This window comes from Microcebus murinus, chromosome 10, assembly GCF_040939455.1.
Source record: "Microcebus murinus isolate Inina chromosome 10, M.murinus_Inina_mat1.0, whole genome shotgun sequence".
NCBI classification, from domain to species: Eukaryota; Metazoa; Chordata; class Mammalia; order Primates; family Cheirogaleidae; genus Microcebus; species Microcebus murinus.
In genome coordinates this window covers 76,777,133-76,798,733 of record NC_134113.1, presented here as the reverse complement: position 1 = coordinate 76,798,733, position 21,601 = coordinate 76,777,133, and the positions used below count along the sequence as shown (strand labels likewise).

At 43.1% G+C, this 21,601-nt stretch overlaps 1 protein-coding gene across 10 annotated transcripts in view; it reads left to right on the top strand.

Annotated features, from left to right (window-relative positions):
- The window catches only part of PPFIBP1 (PPFIB scaffold protein 1), a 167,927-nt gene that overhangs the window by 8,059 nt on the left and 138,267 nt on the right, over window positions 1–21,601 (top strand). For 8 of the 10 annotated variants that reach the window (XM_012739504.3, XM_012739502.3, XM_012739500.3 and 5 more), the window contains exon 2: window positions 4,499–4,579. The exons of 1 other annotated variant lie outside the window; for it this stretch is intronic. The gene's annotated coding sequence lies outside the window, so the exon portion shown is untranslated. Of the gene's footprint in view, window positions 1–4,498; window positions 4,580–20,737; window positions 21,004–21,601 lie in introns of those variants that run through there. One more of the 10 variants, XM_076007540.1, reaches the window with a different exon arrangement.

The following is a 21,601-nucleotide window of genomic DNA, read 5'->3' as shown; positions in this document are numbered from 1 at the left end:
TAACAGCACTGGTTATATATCAGGCACTGTTCTAAGTACCTTATATACTTTGATTATTCACATATTCCAGGTGAGGACTCTAAGGCACAAAGACGCTAAGCAACTTCCCTAAGGTCACACAGGTTGTGTGTGTTGGACTCAGGATTTAAACTCAGGCAGGTACAGCTCCAGGGCCAATGTCTTTACCCACTTCATAGTCCTGGCTCTGGTGTGATTCTGTACTTAGCACACAACAAGCTTTTAAGAACTGTTAGTATTATCTGCATCAATATGTTTGGCAAGAATTTAGAAATTTAGGTTTGGAGTTTAGGCAAAATCCTAAATTTCTGGATCATCCCCATAGGGCAGTTACATAAAGAGTGAGGGGAGATGAAGTCTCCAAACAAGAGCATGTAGAATAAAAAGAAAAGCAACCACACAGTCTTTAGGGAACTCTCGACATTTAGAAATGGTCGGGCAGAAGAAAAGTTATTTAAAAAGATAGAGAAGGAACCGCCAGAGAAGTGGAGAACAAATGTGGCCAAGGGAAGAAGCACACCTGACACGAGTGGACTGTCCCTGCCATCGGTGCAGTGACTCATCCCAAGGGTGGGTGTGAGAGGCAGCCCCTGGTCCAGCTGCCAGGTCAGTTCGTGAACTTGGAGAGAGCAGGTTTTAGTAGCACAGCAGAGATGGAACCTTAATGCAAAAAATCAAGGACTACATGAGAGGGGATGAGCAGCAGGTGGCCCAGTGAGTTTATCCTTTCAAGAAATTGACCTGAGAGAGATGGTAGATAGCTTGGGTTTGAGGAGGGTGCATGCAGGTGGAGAGGATTTTGTTAGAGAATCGAAGGTCAGGAAGGAGTGAATGCAAGGTGTAGGGGAGGGAGAAGGACAGGGATAGAATCAAAATCAGGGGAAGTTGGTGGGTTAGCCTTGAATTCCCTAAGAACCCGTCCTCAGAGGGGATGGAAGAAAGGAGGGGGGAAATGGAAAAGAAGATGTGATCTGAAGGGGTGAGAGGGGAATGAGTTCATTGCAGGCGGTCTGCATTTTTCTGTAGAGCAGGAAGCAGTGAAAGGAAATGCATAGACAGTTAACTCAGGCTTGCTCTGGGATTATTATGCAGGAGAAATTTGAAGAATGACAGAAGTCTCTCATCTAAACAATACAAACTGACACATTTGCTAGGATGTGTCTCCAGGCAGGAAGTTAATTTACTGAAGTGGAAAGTAGTGGTACAAAAAAAAAAAAAAGAAAAAAAAAACACAGGAGAATGAAATTAGACAAAGGAAAACTTGACTGTATTTGAAGGAGGAATTTTTAGGCAACCAGACTTAATAATTCACACAGACCAACTTCCTGGGGAACCCTGAGCACTATGAGTGGTGAGAACAGCCTGGTTCTGGAGCCACAGCCAGGGTTTGGTTAAAACAGAACCACTAAGGCACCAGGAAATACTCTGTGGAAAGGAGTTGTCCACCAGAGAGGACTGGGATTAAATGCTGCACCTGAATGGTCGTCTTTAGTTTTCAGTTTAATTATTTCTAGAAAGATCTTTAGTTGAAAAGACATTGGGTTGTGGCATTTCAGCAGATTTGTTGTGGCAGTGATAATCAGGGGATGGGAGAAAAGATGGAAGAAATGAAGTAAGAGCGTGGTACTAAAAATCACCACCTCATCAGTCCCCTGGTGGGTCTTTTGGGGCTTGCTTTGAAAGATGTCAGTAAAGGCTTGTCCAAGTCTGTGCAGATATTTAGATAGGCATAATATTCTTGAATTCAGTGGTTCTCAGCAGGGCCGGCTACATAATTTGAGGAGCCCAGTGCAAAATGAAAATCTGTGACTACTTACTCAAAAAGCAGCAAAAGAAGTGCTGTTAAAGGTACTAAAAGATAATGCTTTTTCCTTTCTTCTACGGTTTTTCTCTCTTGACTCATGTTTATTTGCAAATTAATGTCATTCTAAGTGAATAAAAATTAAAATTATAGCATGAATTAAATTTTAAAAATTAAAATGGCAATTATTGGCATGCATTTTAGTGTTCATCTTTGTTTTGTGCAATGCTGTTTTTTAAATGCAAATATCAGAGCATAGAACTTGTGTGCAGAATTGCCGAAATCCCACCATTTGTATTTTGTAGTTTGTACATGCATATATGTATATTGTTTGTACTAAAACAAACTAACTACTTTTATTTCACTTCTTGACATGCACACATTATATCAACACCATACCATTGACTTACAGATGGGTAAGGAAGTACTGAAAGGAGAAGAAACTATGAGTTGTCTTTTTCCTTCTATGGTGTCATTTTTAGTATAAGTGGTTAGCTAATACAGGGAAGTGACATAAGTAAGAGAGGATAGGGTTCCTTGGTCATCAGTGTTTCTTAGAAAGACATTTTTAGGTGCAAAGCAAGTTCTGGTTCCAGTGGAAGACATAGCTTCTTGGAGCTGTGAGCACCCACCCACCTGCTTACTCAGTTGTATTTGTGACACAGTTACCTTGCACATGCTTAGAGTCTTGCTGAATTCCCATGTGTGGGGAGTTCACTGGCATCCTGTGCTCACAGGGCTTTGCAGACACTGTGTGAATGGGGCGGCCAGGAATTTTGGCCGAGTGTATTACATTGCTCTCCTCTGCTCACACGGGCACTCCATCGTCCAATCTGACCTCATTTCACAAGTTCAAAGTTAAAATTATTAAGATTCTCAAGATGGTGACAGAACATTAAATTAAGTGTGGCTCCTTTCTGAGCATGGGGTCCTGTGTCACTGCCCAGGTCACAGGTCCATGAAGATGGCCCTGCTTCTCAGGAATCAATGATCTCACTTTAAAGTCTGAGTTTCCCTCTTTGGTCTTCAAGTCTCAGCTTCATTATCAAAGTTTGCAATGTGTCAGGGTCGTGGGACTGTCTCCTGGCTTTTAGCATGGTCATTTTTTTTTTTTTTAATTTTTTTTTTTTTTTTGAGACAGAGTCTCGCTTTGTTGTCCAGGCTAGAGTGAGTGCCATGGCGTCAGCCTAGCTCACAGCAACCTCAAACTCCTGGGCTCAAGCAATCCTCCTGCCTCAGCCTCCCAAGTAGCTGGGACTACAGGCATGTGCCACCATGCCCGGCTAATTTTTTCTATATATAGTAGTTGGCCAATTAGTTTCTTTCTATTTATAGTAGAGACAGGGTCTCGCTGTTGGTCAGGCTGGTTTCGAACTCCTGACCTCGAGCAATCCGCCCGCCTCGGCCTCCCAGAGAGCTAGGATTACAGGCGTGAGCCACCGCACCCGGCCTAGCACGGTCATTTTTGACTTTCAAGTATATTTTTTTTAACCCCTCTGTGTTTCCTCTTCTATTGCCTTGGTTCACATGCCCATTATCTCTGATACAGACCCTGCAGTTAGTCCCTTCTCTTCATTTTACATCTTACTGCCTGGCAGAATTTTCCAAACAGATTTGGTACCAGGCCACCGTGCCTACTCCAAAGACTTCTTTGACTTCCCATGAGCTGTGGCTCACAGCACATTCTCATACTGGTGCCCCTGGGATGGAGACCGAGTAGAGACAGGTTTGATTTGGCCTACACAGTATTTAGGAAATTTTAGTCCACCATTGGTTTGAGAGGTCTCGCTTATTGAAATTCACCTAATGAAATAAAGATTTAAAAAAGGCTGCTGGCTGCTCTGGGCTTTTCTTTCCTTGTGCTTTGCTGGTGTCCAAGAGAGCAGGATGGATTGGACATGGGGAGAAAAAGGTGTGGGTTTACTTTGAGGCAGATTGACTCCTTGTTCTGGCAAAGTCTTCACTTTCGCTTGTGTAAATTGTGAAAGCAAGTATCTGCCTGTTATCAGGGAATGCTGGGAATCAATCCAGTGGCTGATCTTTTAGTCTGGGAAATTAAGTTCTCTGTTCATGATGTAAGTTTAGGTATATGCTTTGTAGCAGCCTTTGGTTGCTTTTTTAGGAGAAAATATTTCTTAGGTCCCACCTCGCTGTTGTCACCACTGTGTCACCTGGTGACCTCATCTGATTTTTTTTTTTTTTTGAATTGAGACAGAGTCTCACTCTGTTGCCCGGGCTAGAGTGCCGTGGTGTCAGCCTAGCTCATAGCAACCTCAAACTCCTGGGCTCAAGCGATCCTCCTGCCTCAGCTTCCCGAGTAGCTGGGACTACAGGCATGCGCCACCATGCCCGGCTAATTTTTTGTATATATTTTTAGTTGTCTGACTAATTTCTTCCTATTTTCAGTAGAGATGGGATCTCACTCTTGCTCAGGCTGGTCTCAAACTCCTGAGCTCAAACAATCCACCCGCCTCGGCCTCCCAGAGTGCTAGGATTATAGGTGTGAGCCACCATTTCCGGGCCCTCATCTGATCCTGACCTCACTCTCCAAGCTTGTCTTTCCCTGCCCCCCCTGTGCAGAGGACCCAGGCACCAAGCGCCGGAGTGCTTTCAGTGCACTAAACCTTTCTGTTTTCCCTAGTGCTCTTCTCCTTGCTTACCCCTGCCTCTTTCCTCCAGGCCCCCATGAAAGCAGTTCACCAAGAAAACTTTGCTGAGAGTCTCAGTCAGAGCTCAGCCCGGGAACTTTGCAGGAATCAGGTAATCAAATTTTTGGATTTTAAATGCTCAGGTACCAAGTGGGTGGTGAGTTTAGGTTGTCTTCAGTAGTGCCTTCCAGCCCAGTGATTTTGAGGTGCTATGATTCTTCCATTGCCTGGGCCTATTTATTGCCACGTATTTGGCATCTAGTTGTTTTGTTGAAATTGTACTTTGTGATAGGAACTTTATTTGCACCACCTCAGTTAATTGTAAGGGTAGGTACTAGCATTATCTTCATTTTACAGATGAGAAAACAGAATTTTCTCCCAAACTGACTCTCCAAATGGCTCTCTGGGTTTGTCTTATTGACTACACCTTTGTTGATAAGACCTAGTAGGAACTCAGTAAGTATTTATGTGATGAGAGTAATGGCTCCTTCAACCAACACGCATTGAGGCCTGCACCAAGCTCCGAGGAAATGCAGAGATGACCCAAGTAGAAAAGATGGTATCAGTTATCAGTTATACTCTGAGCTAGGCTTCCTACCTGGCATGCATGTAGCATTAAGTTGTGCATCTTGGCCTCTGGGGTTAGATGGGCCTATAACTCTGTTTCCATTAACTCCGTGGTCAAAGGTGGGCAGTAGTAATGGTATATGCTTTTGTAACTGGTTTTTGAGGTGATTTTTGACCTGTAGGAGTCATTTGGCAATGTCAGGAGACATTTTTTGTTACAACCTGGAGTTGCAAGTGCCACTAGCATTTGGTGAGTAGAGTCCAGGGATGTGGCTAACTGTCCTACGATGCACAGGACAGTACCCCCGCCCTCCCCCCTCCCCCAAAAAATTATCTGGCCCAAAATATTAATAGAGCTGAGGTTGAGAAACTCTGTCTTGCAGGGAGGGGTGTGGAGTTGAAACAATATAATGAATGCAAAGAATTTGGCATGGTTAGCTGTTACTCTGGGAAAACCACCTCAAAGACTACAAAATGGGCCCTTGCAAGGCGAACCTCAAAAGTCTTAATTTCTGCAGCATCTGTGGTTCTCCCCGGTGGAAAGCCTTATGTGAGGATCTCATGCTCTCCTGTTCAGAAGTGGTGACATACTCACCGGAGATTGTTTATGTTACACTGTGTACTGCCCTGAGCTGGCATGGATTTTATCAGAGCTGTAAAAACAATTATTAGTTTTTAGGGTGTTCCCAGTAAACTTCCCGCTTGCCTGACTAGCTTGTTCTGTGGAGATAATTTTGGTGTGCGGGTTTAAATCCTCGGATGGAAAATGTTTTGGTTAGTGAATTCCCAAAATATGTTTCGATGCGTGGGACAGGAGGAGTTTTTGTTTTCACATCAAGAAGCCTCATGTTGTTTCTAGCCTAGATTTAAAACAAAGCAGTTTTCCCCTCACTTAGGGCCTTACCTGCCTGTCTGTGGGAGTGGGGTGGAGAGCTGTTGGGTTTCCATGTATTGTTCAGTGTGGATTTACACTTGAAATTGATATTTAAATTTTTTTGTAATTATAAAAGTACCTTATAGAAGAATTAAGTAGTACAGAATAAATATACACAGTTAAAAAGACAAAGTTGGCTGGGTGAGGTGGCTCACGCCTGTAATCCTAGCACTGTGGGAGGCCGAGGTGAGTGGATCATTTGAGCTCAGGAGTTCCAGACCAGCCTGAGCAAGCATGAGACCCTGTCTCTACTAAAAATAGAAACAGATTAGCCAGGCATGGTGGTAGTCCCAGCTGCTCGGGAGGCTGAGGCAGAAGGATTTCCTGAGCCCAGGAGTTTGAGGTTGCTGTGAGCTAGGCTGACGCCACAGCACTCTAGCCTGGGCAACAGAGTGAGACTTTGTCTCAAAAAAAAAAAAAGACAAAGTTATCAGTAATCTTCCCACATGAAGGTATAACTACCTACGTTTGGTGTGTTTCCTTCCACCTTTTCTATTTCTGTATTTTTCCCATAGTTGAAATATTTCGAGTATATAAGTTCATGTCCCACTATTTCTTTCTTTTTTTTTTTTTGAGACAGAGTTTCGCTTTGTTCTCCAGGCTAGAGTGAGTGCCGTGGCGTCAGCCTAGCTCACAGCAACCTCAAACTCCTGGGCTCGAGCGATCCTTCTGCCTCAGCCTCCCGAGTAGCTGGGACTACAGGCATGCGCCACCATGCCCGGCTAATTTTTTTTATATATATATCAGTTGGCCAATTAATTTCTTTCTATTTATAGTAGAGACGGGGTCTCGCTCTTGCTCAGGCTGGTTTTGAACTCCTGACCTTGAGCAATCCGCCCGCCTCGGCCTCCCAGAGAGCTAGGATTACAGGCGTGAGCCACCGCGCCCGGCCTTGTCCCACTATTTCTTTTTGAGATAGGGTCTCACCTTGTCGCCTGGGCTACAGTCCGGTGGCTTCCTCATACCTCACTTCAACCTCAAACAACTGGGCTCAAGCCTTCTCCTGCCTTGGCCTCCTAAAGTGTGCCTGGCCAATGTCTCACTATTTTTTTTTAACTGAACATTGTTTTATTTGCGTTTTCTCATATTGAAAAAATATCTGTAGATATTTCTAAGGACTGTAAAAATATTTTGTCTGTGGTGAATAGTTCATATTTTATTTCATCCCATTGTGAAGCATGTAGCCTATTTTCAGTTTTAATGAGCAATTGTGCAGTCAGCTGTTTCCTGTATTGGAGGCTATTCCCATCCTTACAGTGGATGACCAGAAGTAAAACCAAAGAGTTTGTATGTGTGTGGATATTTTGATCGGTGTTGTTATCAATTACCCAAAAGCTTCTACATATTTTTTGCTCCCATTAGCAGAGTAATGTTCTCATTTTAGTAACATTTGATAACTTTTTAGAAGAAAAGCTATTTTTTCTTTCCTCTTTTATATATTTGCTATTAATGAGATCAAACATGTTTATATGACTATTGGCTGTATTTCTTATGTATCAAACTGTTCATGTACTCTGCTCATTTTATTTATTGAGAATTAGTATTTTTCTCATTTGCCATAAACTCTAGTTCATGTATTTCACTTATTAATCCTCTATCATAGTCGTTGCAAATATTTTCACCTAGTTTTTTTTTTTTTCTAATTTATTTGGTTTGTCTTTTAGCTTTGTTTTTGGCCATACAGAGGTTTAAAATTTTTTATGTAGTCTAATCTATTGATTTTATTTTCCTCCTGGGGTTTTCAACTTTCCTCTTTCTATACTAAAATTAACCCTTTGTGCTCTGGAAGTCACTATTCTGAATAATTGGTGTCTAAAATTATATTCCAAAGTGGGCTACCACAGGGTTTCCTAATGAGGATACATGGGCCGCAAGTGCTTATGGGCTCCCACTACATATCATGGAAAAACTTTCACACATCTGTGTCTGTGTGTGTGTGTGTGTGTGTGTGTGGAGAGAGAGGGAGAGAGAGAGAGGGAGAGAGAGAGAGGGAGAGAGAGAGAGGGAGAGAGAGAGAGAGAGAGAGAGAGACAGAGAGACAGAGAGAGAGAGAGAGAGAGAGAGAGAGAGAGAGAGAGAGATATTATTAGGCTCTTGCTGGGCCAATCCTTGTTTGTTTGCTTTGGTTTTTAATTTCCTTTCCCTTAGGGCAGAAGTGTGCTTCCTGAAGGCAGGGGGCTTCCATAGATTCCTGAAGTGGCCAAGTAACTGGGACCCACCAAAGCAGCTTGCTGAGCAAAAGGCGGCTCTGCCCAGCACAGAGTTGTGTTGGGTGTTTGTTTAGTCCACGAGAAGGTAAAGAGAGCAGAGACTGTGGCCAAGTCCCATCTACTTATCACCCCTTCAGTTTTGCTCTCTGAGGCTCTAGGCTCCATTCAGCTTCATGCAGGCCCCCTGTCCCTGCCCTGTGAGTGGACTCATAGGAGCCCAGAGCCCTGCAGCTCACTGGCTGCACTAAACATAGCTTGAAGAGGGAGGTAACAACTAGTGCTTACCTAGCACTCAGCTGTTTTGCAAAGCCCTTTCACTGAGCTTTATAGATGCTTCTCACCTCAACATTATGAGACTAAATACTGTTTTCATCTCTATTAATTTGGAGGAAACCACTACTCAATAGAAGCCTCATTAAAATCTAGAGCTTCTGACTCCAGGGCTGATCCACTCTACTAAGGAAACAATTCCATCAGTGAAATTGCTGGTTGTAATTTCTTGGTGGTACTATATAATAGTAGGCAGAGGGTAGCACCAACTGATTTAGGTTTTGGAGTCAAGATATATCTTGGCTAGAACCCCAACACAGTCATATCTTAGCATTGTGACTTTGTTACTTACCCAGCCTGAGTTCTGGTTTTCTCATCTGTAAAATGGAAATAACAACATCTGCCTTGTAGGAATACAGTAAACCCTCCATATCTGTGGGTTCCATATCCATGTATCCAACCAACGGCAGATTGAAAATATTAAAAAAAAAAAAATACAACCATAAAAAATAACAATATAACAAAAAATAATACAAATTAAAAATACAATGTAATAACTATGTAGCCTTTACGTTGTATTGATATTAGGTATTATAAGTAATCCAGAGATGATTTAAAGTGTAAGAGAGGATGCGAGGGTGTGTGTAGGTTATATGCAAATTCTATGCCATTTTACACAGGGGACTTGAGCATGTGTGGATGTTGGTGGTGGGGTATCCCAGAACCAGTTCCCCATGGATGGATGCTGAGGGACAACTGTATTAGAAAGATTAAGTTGAGGTCATCTATGCAAGATACCGAGCACAATTCCTGGTTCATTCATTGTAGAGCTCAGTAATGATTGTGTCTTAGTCTCAAAGCTGAAAATGCCTGCTGTTCTTTTTTTGTTTAAAAGTTTCAGAATTGCTGGTGAATCTGCTTGGACTTGGGAAAGTTTAGTAAATACTACTTATATTTAAGTGCCAGAAACATTTCTTCTTCTGACCTTATTTTTCTGTTGAGTAGATCTTCTTTTCTTTTGTGGGTAAGTCATCTGCTTCACTGAAATCCTTCTGCTTAGAATTTCGTGATGAATCCCCCAGCTTATGACTGTACTCATAGGCAAAATAAAACGTGTTTAGCCTATGCGTTCATGTAAAAAACACAGGCAGCTCTCTTGAAGAGCAACAACGCAGTCATTCTTTTACACATAGTTGGGATTTCTGGCATAATTCGTGGTGTTGTTACTTGTCCATGCTTCATAAACATTCAGGTAACGGAGCAGCCTTAAAAAAAAAAAAAAAAGACTGTAGAAAATTATGAGAAAAGACAAAATTGCTAAATAATTCAGAGGAGAAAAGTTGCTAAGCAAATTTTCATTTTTCATGTCATTTAAAAGTTAGGTTGGGATTGGTCCTTATGCCAGACCTTCCTAACCACATAAAAAGAGCTCCATAATATTATTAAATTATTTTTGCCTAAAGAATTGCAACATAGGCCGGGCGCGGTGGCTCACGCCTGTAATCCTAGCTCTCTGGGAGGCCGAGGCGGGGGATTGCTCGAGGTCAGGAGTTCGAAACCAGCCTGAGCAAGAGCGAGACCCCGTCTCTACTAGAAATAGAAAGAAATTAATTGGCCAACTAAAAATATATATACAAAAAATTAGCCGGGCATGGTGGCGAATGCCTGTAGTCCCAGCTACTTGGGAGGCTGAGGCAGGAGGATTGCTTGAGCCCAGGAGTTTGAGGTTGCTGTGAGCTAGGCTGACGCCATGGCACTCACTCTAGCCTGGGCAACAAAGCGAGACTCTGTCTCAAAAAAAAAAAAAAAAAAAAAAGAATTGCAACATAAAGTCTTGCCATTTAACTTATACTGTATGTTTATTCAAGCTTTTCCATTTTAATAAGTTGGGCCAAGTAATTACAAGTAGTAATTACTGTAAATGCTCTTAGAATTATATTATAATGCAATGCAGTCTTTTTTCTATGGAGCTAATGGTAGACACCCTTTGGGAATCTTCTTTAAACTCTGTCTTGAACCTTCCTGTTTTTTCGTTTCTGAAACCATGATTGCATTTTCAACAATAAGTCAACTGAGTATTGGAATATGGGAAAGGTTATATTAATGTGTGTGGGGCTTTATCGGGTTAATAACTAACATTCTTGCTCCTGTTCTGGGAACTTTTAGATCCCTTACCCTGTATTTTTTCCATTTTTCCCCCTTTGGTAGAAATAGATAAGGATGGGAACAACTTTTTAATATAATTTATATAAAAACTATATAAATTTATAATTATATAAAACTATATAAATATATATAAAAACTATATAAATTAGAGTTTTAGTATAATTGATGCCATGTGTATATGCTTCACCTAGAACATGGATACAGTTAAGTATCAGTGATTACGTGGAATTTACATGATTTCTAGGTTCCCTTGATGTCTAGAGTTCCAGGATCAAAGGGAGTGAACTGATGTGCAAATCTTGTGACTATCGCAAAGTGAGTGCAGGGCATTGTGTTAATAAAATGCCACCCTCAGTTTTAATGGGTGGTAGGAAATTATTTTCCTAAAATCCCAAGCCTATTGCTTGATTTCTTAATTTGGAGCCAGACTGGACATTTGGGGGCAGAGGTGGTGGCAGTGAAAATGGTGAGGAGAGGATGGACAAATAAAATTGGTACTGACTATTTAATTGGCAGGATACAAAGGTCTAAAGAATACACTTTGTGATCCTGAGATAGCAGTCCAGTTGGGCAGCCCTGTGCTGATCCCTTCAAATCATTTTGGCAGCAGCCCTTTGAAACAAAGCCCCGATGATAGTACATGTGAGAACCCAGCCAGTTTTACCAGGCACTTCTTGTTGCTGGCTGGTTGGCTTATGGAGTAAATAGAGTAATTAGCTCTCATTAGCACTCCCACAAGCTGTAATGCAACTACCTGAGGCGGAGAGATGCTTGCTTGTGTTGCTGAAAGCCCGAAAATCCCCATCTGATCTCTTCAGTCCAAGCAGTTTTGCATTGCAGAAACAAAATGCCAACTTGGCGAGAGTGAAATGCTCCAAGTGCCTCAAATAACAGTAGGCAAAACCTGTTGACCAGAAATAGAAGGCTTTCCTAGGAACCAATGCTGTGTCAAAGAAATTGGTGAGCTGTTTAAAGCTTTTTCTTCTCCACCCCTCCCTTGGTGCATAGTGTCTGAAAGCAACCAGGCTAGTCAGAGACATTGACCGTGGAGAGTCATATTTGATCCTCATCTGCACTTCAGAAATTGTTGTTTGCATCAGCAAATGGTCTGGATTGTTTAGGGACATTGATGGGAGAGAGAAACCTTTGACAGGGCTTTGTCAGGACCTTGTGCCTAGGAAATACCAGTCTGTAGTATGTAAATGGAAGTCAGGTAGTTAGATTGAATGAGCAATATCTGATAGCACAACAAAGGGACTACAATCAATAATAAGGTTATACTTTAAAGTAGAAAAGTAGAACTGGAATGTTCCTAGTGCAAAGAAATGATCAATGCCTGAGGGGATGGATACCCCAATTACCCTGATTTGATTAATTCACATAGTGTCTGTATCAAAACATCACATGTACCCTATAAATATATACAACTATTCAGTCCAAATTAGCTGTGTCCTGAATAAAGAAAAAAAAAAGTAAAAAAAGATTATTGAAATAAATTTTAAAAAAGAAAAATATATATAACTATTATATACTGATAACAATTAAAAATAAACTTTAAAAAGTGCTACATTATACAATAAAAATAAAAAGAAATAAGGAGGAAACCAAGTTTTAGGAGCTTTGTTCAGAAGCCTGCAGAAATATATAGACGAATTGCAAATCAGATTTTTTTCCCTTTTATTTCATTATATTATGGGGGGTACAGATATTGTTAGGGTTACATATATTGCCCTCCCTGCCCCCTGCTGTGCCAGAGCTTCAAGCATGTCCAGCCCCAGGTAGTGCGCACCACACCCATTATGTAAGTATACACCCTTCCGCTTCTCCCCTCCCCCCAAAATTAGCAGATTTTTACAGGAAAGAACCCTGAACCAATAATGTGGCAATCTGATCCCTACATTGATTAGCTGCATGATGCTGGGCAAGTCACTGAAACCAGTTATACGACTGATATAATAATACCAGCCCAGCTCTTATAAGAAGGGCTTTAAGGGTCAAAAGAGATCATGTGTGAAGTGCAGGAAAACATTATGCAGCAGTGTGATTTTTGAGTTGAGTTTTCACATGAAGGTACATTATCTACATTTTTTGACATTCTGAACCCAAATCTCTGGTAATAAGATATAGACATCGCACAAGTACCCGCTTTTCCTCTGAATTCCAATCCTGTGACACCTGTCATGCCATCTCTGTGCCATAAGCTAGACTGGAAGCTGTATGGATACTAGGCAGTTCCTTGGGGTCTTCTGGAAGATGGTATTACCTCCAAGGCAAGACAATAGCAGTAGCTCCTGATTCCTGCCCTGGCCTGTCTGCCGTCTGCTTTCTGGAGGATGCAGTAAAAACACAAAGTCGTGAATAATCTATCAGCTTCAGGAATTGTTCCCTGTTGTTATTAATACAAGTTTTGGAATGTTGTGAAGAAAGTGTTCAGTGCTCAATTTCATACTTAAGTGTGAACTGTCTCTCTGGGTAGTTTTAGAATGAGGGTTTGCTAGGATTCGAGGTTAGAAGGTAAGTATGTGTTACGTGGATGGCCGCACCCTAATGGTTAAGGTTGGGAACCCCAGCTCTGGCCTCCTTTGCTCTGGTGGCAACAATGCCCCATGCTGTTGTGACATGCCAGTCGCTACCCTTGCTAGTCTCACTGCCCTTACCTGTGGACTTTTAGTGCTCCTGTGCGTGATTTAACTCCTGTCCCTCCTGACCGGGCTGGGTGGGTGTTCAGAAAGCAGTCTGAGCTGGTTATCAAAGATTCGTAGTTTTTCAAACTGAATGGCCATATGAAAAGTATTTTTCAAAGACAGTTACCAGCCTTCCTAGGACCTCTGCAGGAGCCTGTGCCTTCCTCAGTACAAGTTAGAAGACAATGCTCTACTTCGGTAATTGCTGCCTGTCTTAAATTAGGTTCACTAGAGGCAGACTCTGAGACCAGGAGTTGGGTGCTGAAGGATTTGGGGAGGGGGTGAGCCCTCAGGAGAACTGAAGGGAGGAAGGAAGAGGGCAAGGTGGGGCAGAGGAGACGATGACCAGCAAATGCATTTGCAGCTGAGGCCCTAGCTGCTTCTGTGGGGTGCTCAGGAGGGCCCTTCAGAGTTGTCCCCAATTGAAGCAAGGGGCTGGACCTTTGTATGCCTCCATCAGCCAGGTGTTGGCAGCTGGCCACCTCTTCTGGGGGCATCCCTTTGGGTGAGGCCGTGTCCTGCAGTTGGCTGAGGACCTTCCTGTGAGCCATCAGCGGCTGAGGTTGGGTGCACTGGCCCTGAAAAGAGGGTCTGGGTGTGGCAGTACAGCATCCACTACACTGCCCCGAAGAATCTGACCCCTTGAAAAAGAAACAAAACAGTAGGTAGCACCGAAAGCCCAGCATATGGTAAGTCCCTTTATCTTCTCTGCAAAGTTAGAAAGTTTGGATCCCTTGGCCAAACTGAAGGGAGATTTCATGACCCCTTTATTAACTATTAAACAAACATCTCCAGCTTCTTGGAAGTTTATGAGATCCTTAGATAATATTCACACTTGATTAGGGTGTGGCAGGGCTTAGCTTTTGTATTTGTGAAATGGCTGACCCATAATTGAGTAATTTTCCCCAAGCATGAATTACTGCATATTCAGAATATTTACCTGAACATACAGTACATAATGCAGTAGGTCAACTTATGTTGAATTTGTAGAACTGATGGATCACCACAACAGAGTAAGGCACACAACCTGTCAAACCTAGCACCTTTTAGGGGACCCCGTGGATGGAGGGCAAATATAGGCGATCACAGCTTCTGCTGAGGTTCCCAAATCACCTGATATGATATTGTAGTCATGGTGGAGGGTAATGATTTAGGATTGAAATTGCCAAAGGATAAGTCAGTATGCTTTACAAAGAAATGAATCAGTTTTCAGGCATTTCCAAAAGCCATTTGCACTGAGCAAATGTCTGAAACTGTCTGGCATGGTTTGTGGTGTAAGTGGGATGAGTAAATGAGGCCAAAGTTATACATAAACTCTTTCTCAATTGCAGATTTTCATATCTGCAAAAGTTAGCATGGTTCTCCCTCTACATTTTCTGTCTTCTAGTAAGTGGAGGGAGACAGTGGGTTCTGCTCATCCACCATCTGGACAGTTTCAGTGTGTTGCAGGGACTGCAGGTGGGAAGCCCGATGATTTAGGCTCTGGCCTGGGATAAAGAAAGGTGATGGGGTGTGTGTGTGTTCTGACCACTGGACTTTGCTTTTCAGCAAGTCCACCCGGTTTCTGTTTTCCTTTGTCTAGATCTGCACCTGGGAGCTCTGTAATGCCAAGTGCTGGAAGATGTTACTAACCTGTTTCCATTATGAGTGCAGTGGAAAAATAAATAGGTCACTATTCCTTATTCAGAAGCTGTACAGACTCAAGCTGCCATGGTGATGGGTTCTGTATAAAAACACCCATCTCTGAACCTCTCGCAGGGATGCGTGATTTGGTCATTGAATGTGCAGTAGATGATCTGCCAGCTAGTTTATAGTCCTGGCTAGAAACAGGAGATGGCATAAAATAAAAAGATTTCAAAGTTTCCTCAGATGAGAAGCAAATTAATGTAGCAGAATGATTCTGCCGTAGGGGAAAGGGTACACGTGAGACTCTCTGATATGCACACTGTTTCTTCTGGAACTCTGGACTTGGATGATCTTTTTCGGTGTGATCCTTTAGAGTCTTGCTTGGGTGATCTGAGACTGCAAGGAGCAGAAAGTTTTAACTTTGTGCACGTCTTCCTCCTCCTCCTCCATCTTTGGAGCATGCCTGCACATGTGCCTTTATCATTGGCATGCCAGAGTTAGGCAGATTACCTTTCGTATAGTTCAGATGAGCATTCTGCAACTATGACTTTTCATTGTGACTCATGTCTGCAAAGGATAAATAAAGAAGAGTTTCTTGGCCAGGAAGTGTATACTGTGCAGAGAGAAATAACTGTTGTTAGGAGAGAAACTTTTGAAGAATCAGCATTAAAAAGAAAAGAAAAAAAAAAAGGATGAAGAAAGTCTATCAAAAAAAGGAAGGGCCAGAAGTGATCTGCAGGGTGTTGCCCAGAGATGTGAGGAGATAAATCAAGAACAAGAGAAATGAGAAAAGGTCAAATAAAAGAACATTGCTGGATAGGACTGGCCCGAGTCCTAGGAAAGAGGCAGTTCTGATTGGGCTTGGAAACCACTGTTGCACTCACTCACACAACAGGGCCTCATCCTTCTACCCCCTCACCCCATTCACCTGTGGTAGGACAGTCTGACACACTCCCCGGGGAGGATGCTGTTTGGCTGTTTTGAAGGTGAGACCTCCAAGCGTGGGAGAGCTGCTTCGCCTCCTTCCTAAGCTGACATTGTGTAACCTCCCTGAAAGGCAGGACATAGTTCAGGACACAGGCTTTGGAATCAGGCAGCTGGGGTATGCAGGACCTCAGAAAAATGGGTTATTGTGAGGGGTTTCGTGGAGCATAGTGAAATAAGTGCTCAAAACTGTTAATAGTACATGCCAAGAGTTTGTAACTGAATTTGTAAAAAGCACCTTTCTACGTCCTCCCAGGCTGCACCGTACAAACTTTGGACCTGAGCTCAGCCTCAGCAGAGAGAGCTGAACGCTAGCAAATGGCCCCAGGTGGGAGCTGGGCGATAATCCCAGGCTCTGGGTGGGGTGTTTGAAGCAGCTGCAGGTCCTTGCAAAGGGCTCTGGGTGCTCATGCTTTGTCCCTGCAGAGAGTTCCTGTACTTAATGTCCCAGATCTTTTCTTTAAGCTGCTCCAGCTGGGACGTCTACACATGCACACGTGTTAACCTTGAATGGATTCAGGTACTATTTTAAAATTTGCATGGATAGTGGGTTGCTCTGTCCAATATATGTAAATATTCATTTGGCTCCTAAGCGTCTCCTATACACAAGACACTGGACCCATAAGAGTACAAAATTCGGTGGTGTTAGGGGTTTGTATGATTATGTCATTTAGGCTTTACTATAACTCAAAGGCAGGTAGGTAATATTGCCAGTTTTATTGAGATGAAATAATTTGCCCAAGATCAAACAGAGATACCCTGTTGCACTGACTCTAAGCCACCACTAACTGTGAGACACATTGCAGTGTTGGAGATGCTTAAATGTGAAAAAATATACCTTTTTAATCAGTGAACTGTGTAGCAGAGCCTGGATTCTATCCCATTCCTGTCTGATGTCCAAGCTCATGGTTTTTTTCCCCATCACATACAGGGACTTGGATCTTTCTAACTGGTGAACATATAACAAATAGGAGGAAAACTAACATTCATAAGCCTTGGAAGGGTGGCAATAATAATAATGATAGTCATAGTTGGTATTTATTGATTACTTAGTAATGTGGCAGTGCTTTCATATTTATAAGGACATTCTGAATCCTTACAATTACTCTGAGGTGGGTCCTACTGTTATCTTTTTTTACAGACAAGGAAACTGATTCCCATTTTTTTTTTTTTTTTTTTTTTTTTTTTAAAACTGATTCCCATTTTTTAAATGAGAAAACTGACACAGGTCACATGGCCAGTACTGAAAGTAAATTCTGTACCGTGGTAGTTAAGGGGTCAAGTTTATTTATATCATGAAGACCTGGTTTGGGTTCCAGAAGAGGGTGATCTGACAGATGGGTGCTCAGTGTTCTAGGAGAGCCCCGAAGCCGGCTTGTGGGGGTCAGGAAGGCTTCCCAAAGGCGGCGGCGCTTACACTGAGATTGCAATGTGCACCTCTCTATCCCTTGCTACTATGCTGCTAAAAATAATCGCCGTTGCCTTAGGTTGCAGACCTCCACTAGTGTACCGCATCTCTAACCCTGGCATTAGCTAGGAGGAGCTGTTTTTATTTATAATTTGCATGCTTTCCACTCCCCAAGAGCAGCTGAGGTGGTTTTAAAGGAACATTGTACATTAGTTGTTTGAGAACCAGGAGGATGGCTGCATAGAAGGTCTTGGAGATCCGAAACATAGAAAAATGTATTATTTGATGCCATTGTATAATGTAAGTCACCTGTAGATGAGTGGCCAGGTAGTCTTTCTATAACTGTTACACTATGTCATGCCTTCTCAGGCCCTGGAAGAGCCCCGTCTGTGCTCACATGCTGGCCAGCCGGAGTCAGTCCCTTGGCTTTTCACATTTCTCTAATCCCTTTAATGGAATTAATGATTTTTATCTTGAGTGGATGCATTGCTAAAGGAGGAGAAGATGGTGCATCAAGCTGCCATCTTGAAACACAGCAGAATGACAGAAAATGGGTAGATTTTCTGTCATTAAAAATAAAAAGATTTTGGCAGACTTTGGTCCATGAGCAGACGGAGGTATTAGAAGACACTGAAAGAGTCTTCAGAACATGGAATCATAGTTGCTGAGTAGCAAATTGCGTTCCAGGTATGTGTGTGCCCCTCGGGAACCTATGATCCCCAGTTTGCTCATGTTGGTGGGGTGGATTAGGTAGTCTCAGGCTTCCTGGGCTCTAAAATTCTTTTGAGCCAAACATTTCTAATCAATTCTAACACTGCATTTGTTCTGACTTATTCACGAGGGTACCTGCCTAAGATTGAATGTTGAATTCGTTGGTTTCTGAGTTCTGTTGTCAGTGAACTGAAATGGATGAGGGTGTGTGTGTATTTTTTGAAACAGGGTCTCTTTCTGTTGCCTGGGCTAGAGTACAGTGGAGTCATCATAGCTCACTGCAACCTCAAGCTATCTCCTGCCTCAGCCTCCCAAGTAGCTGAGACTACAGGCATGTGCTACCACACTAATTTTTTCTGTTTTTAGTAGAGTTGGGGTCTCGCTCTTGGTCAGGCTGGTCTCGAACTCCTGAGCTCAAGCAATCCTTCCACCTCAGCCTCCCAGAGTTACAGGTGTGAGCTATATTTTAAATTCTGATTATCTGCATATTGAATTCTGCTGGGAAAGTATTGTGGACATTCTTTCTCCACATCTTTGGAGAGAAAGAGACATTATTAATGAAGAGAATCAAGCTGCAATAGGTTTTGGGGTCAGGGTGCCTTTTTATTGGAGTGACCCCTGGCGGTCCCCCACAGAGCCACCATCCAGCTGAATTGTCCTGAACTGCAGGTGGGAACACTGACACCATGCAAAGGTTTGTTGGAGGGATGCCTGGATTGAAGAACAGTTGTTTGGGTTACTTTGAGAGAGGCCCAGCTGCAAGAACATTGAAGATGGGACTAAGGGACAGACAGGGCTGAGGAGGGGAGAGGAAAAACGCACTCATCCTCATCCCCCTGTACCAGAGATGGAATTCCAGTTGTGATTCCAAATCCATGTTTCTCATGGGAAGAAGGCTCTCTCCTTTCTTCTGGTTCAAGGCTGTTTGATAACTCTGTACTTTACTCATTTGATAACTCTGAACTTCTGTTTAAAAAAAATATTCAATGATACTTGTTAAGCCGTGGTAAGGAAGACTTTATTCAGGACCATACATGTAGGGACCATGGCAGTGCGGGAGAGAGATGGGCTCAACTCCAAATACAGGCTGGACAAGTAGGAATTTATAGCCAGGGAGCAGGGTGGGGTGTTAGTGGATGGAAAATTGCTAAGAGGAAACATCAGGGGTAAGGAGGATTCTGGCTAAAATGACTTGTGGGATTCTTGCTGAAGACAGGCCAAGGTGATCAGACATCACTTGGGGGACGGAAGGAGGAGGAACCGGATCACCTGTCGAGGGTGGGGGGCTTCTTGCTAAACTGACTTGTCAGAGTTCTTGCTGACACTGGACTTTACAAGAATGTGCACAGATGGGCCTAGGAGAGGGTTTAGGAGCCTGGATAAAGTTTGGCCAAGCAAAGAATCTTTGCCACTTAACTCGTTTTGTGATTCTGAACTTAACTCTTTGCTGGATGACCCTGGTCACTGCCCAGGTTGGGGGATAAGAGGTGACTGAAAATAAAGATGAACTCAGGCTCATTGCAAGTCTAATCTCTCCCACGGGCCCTCAGCGATGCTGCCTCTGTCCCCACTCGGTCCACTGGGCTGGGGATGGCGCTTGCCAGTGGTCTGGATGAATGTTCCGTTGTGCCCTGCTGTGTTGGTTCCTCTGCAGCCCTTTCTGGCATACCAGTAGGTTGACCCCACTGCTCTTTAACACTCCCCAGGCTCAAGGCCATTGGCTTGCCTTGTTGGATAACCCGTGTACCCTGTGCACGGGTTACTGATTGCACGAATTGCCCTGTAGAAGCCGAGAGAGCCCAGTGAAGCTTCCTCTGTGGATGGGACTCATACGCCATCTGACGTGTGTTGGAAAAGACCCTGGTGCTTGCTGAGTTCTCCTTCAGCAGCCTGGAAGTTATGTGGCTAGACCTCTAGGGGTCCTTATGAAATTGGTAACCTACGAATTAAACAGAAAGCAATTCTTATCTACAAAGTTTATATCCAATGATGAGGAAAAGGTGGCTAAGAAAGCTCATTGATGCTCAGGCAGGGGGCGCCATTCATATCACCCCGGTTGGATCCTCTTAGTAATTGTGCGTAGCTCTTAGAACAATTCCAGGCGATCCTCTATTCAGAACAGGCAGATGGAAATGGAGCTGGCTGTGGCCAATGATCAAATGGTTCCTTGGGGATTGCTATTTTTTTCTCTCTCCTGTAGCTCTTCCAAATGGAATGACTAGAATGCTTTCTGAATCATATGTGTTATTCAAAAAACTGATTAAAGAGGCAGTTTAGAAGCAACTCTTGCTAAGTGCCTTGGGGAAACCTGCTGTCTCAGTACTGAGCAAGGCGGGAAAAGGCATCTTAGAGAAATGCCAGAGTTTCAACAAAATTTAATTTGATACCAAGGGCTGCTTGACAACATCCATCTGGTTAACACTTAAATGTCTATTATGGTTAATGGCTTAGAACTGCAACTCAAAGACATTAGCTGGCAGTCTTGTCAGGATTCCCGAGTCCCGGAGATAATGCACAGCCCCGTATAATCGAGAACACTGTAGTGGAGACATCAGTGCTGGTAGGGCAGTTACACTCATCCCAACAAAATTGTTTTGAACCAATTCTCCCTTCCTTCCTCGTTGCCATTTGTCAGGTTTCTCAGCCTAGTGAAGCTATTCCCTCCATTTAAAACAAGTGCTTTCTGAAAATTCGTTTGTTTTTTTTTTTTGGTAAAAAAGATGTCCACTGTGGGGAAACGATTTGGAATTTAGAAGTGCTCACCACGGCAGTTTTATCAGTGACTGGGAGTTGCGGTTGAAACCAAGCTGGGAGAGACAACCGATGACAGTCAAAATGCAGAAAATCTTCCATGTACAAGATGACATGGTAAACGGAAGCTGAGGAAACTTTAATTAACAAGTCATGTTGCGAACTTAAGACTTTTAAGAATCAACTGAAACGGAGATGACTTGGTTTGGTAAAAAGCTTCATGAGGTTTGTAGTTCGGCGCAAGCCAAATCTGTGACATCGCTACTGATGGAAAGTTTGTCTAACCATGTTGGAGATAATGGCCCTTTTATGCTCTGTGTCGTAGATTCCGCATCTGCGGTCTCGTGCTCGGCTCCATACAGTCCGTTTTAAGGGGGATGTTTCCAGATTGGAATGTTCCCCGTGTTGGGGTGTGCAGACAGTGCTGACCAGAAGGTCTGGAAAGTATGTCCTAGTGGGAGTGGTTTGGAGAACTGGGGTTGTGAGGTCCTAGGAAGTTAAGGGAGACAGGGCTGCTATTATAAAACATTTGTCTGGTTGCCAAGCAGAAGAAGGAATAGGCTTTTATTTTTTGATCCCTGAGGACAGTCCTCAAATGGGGCATAGGAGGCTTGGGTTTGGGCGGGGAGGCTCATTCAGAAAAGGCAGGCCATTTCCCAACCGAATGAGCCGAGCTGATGAGAGGAGGTCACAGAATTTATCAAGATGCCTCAGAAAGTATTCAGGCTCCAAGCCTAGATGTTTGCTCGGGTCCTCTCTGACAATAAGGTTCCATGATTTTGTAAAATAGCCAGCAACCCTGGTTCTTTTCAAAAGTTAATTT